We start from the raw sequence: 537 nt of genomic DNA, 5'->3' as shown, positions 1-537 counted from the left end.
AGCAGTGGATGTGTGATCTTGGTCTGAGGGGTAATGAGATCATACCCCTGTCGTGGTCAGACCACTGCCTACTGAGGCTTGACTTCCGGAGGCCAGGCTTCTGGAGGCCAAACCCCCACCGTAGGGAGGAGGAACCGACCAGGTGGTTCCGCCCCAGGCGACTTATGGACCCGTTGAGGTTCCAGACGGAGCTTGGGGTTATTCCTGACACTCTCGCCCACAGTTCGGCGGAGACTCTGGTTGCCGCCTGGCATTCGGCGGCGTCGGAGTCTCTTGATCGGATTGCGCCACTACGGCCCCTCCGGGTCAGTGGATCCCGGAGACCTCCTTGGTTCACCGAGGAGCTCCGGGAGAAGAAACGCCGGAGGAGATGCCTAGAGCACCTGTGGAGGTCCGATAAGTCCGAGGCGAACCGAGCACTTCTGACTACCTGCACCAAGGACTATGTCCGGGCATTAAGAGCTGCCAAAAGATCACACATCTCTGCCTTGGTAGCGTCCGCCGAGTCACGCCCAGCCGCCCTGTTTAGGATAACCC

Source organism: Thamnophis elegans, chromosome Z (assembly GCF_009769535.1).
Source record: "Thamnophis elegans isolate rThaEle1 chromosome Z, rThaEle1.pri, whole genome shotgun sequence".
Classification (NCBI taxonomy): domain Eukaryota; kingdom Metazoa; phylum Chordata; class Lepidosauria; order Squamata; family Colubridae; genus Thamnophis; species Thamnophis elegans.
Note: the sequence above shows the minus strand (reverse complement) of the source record.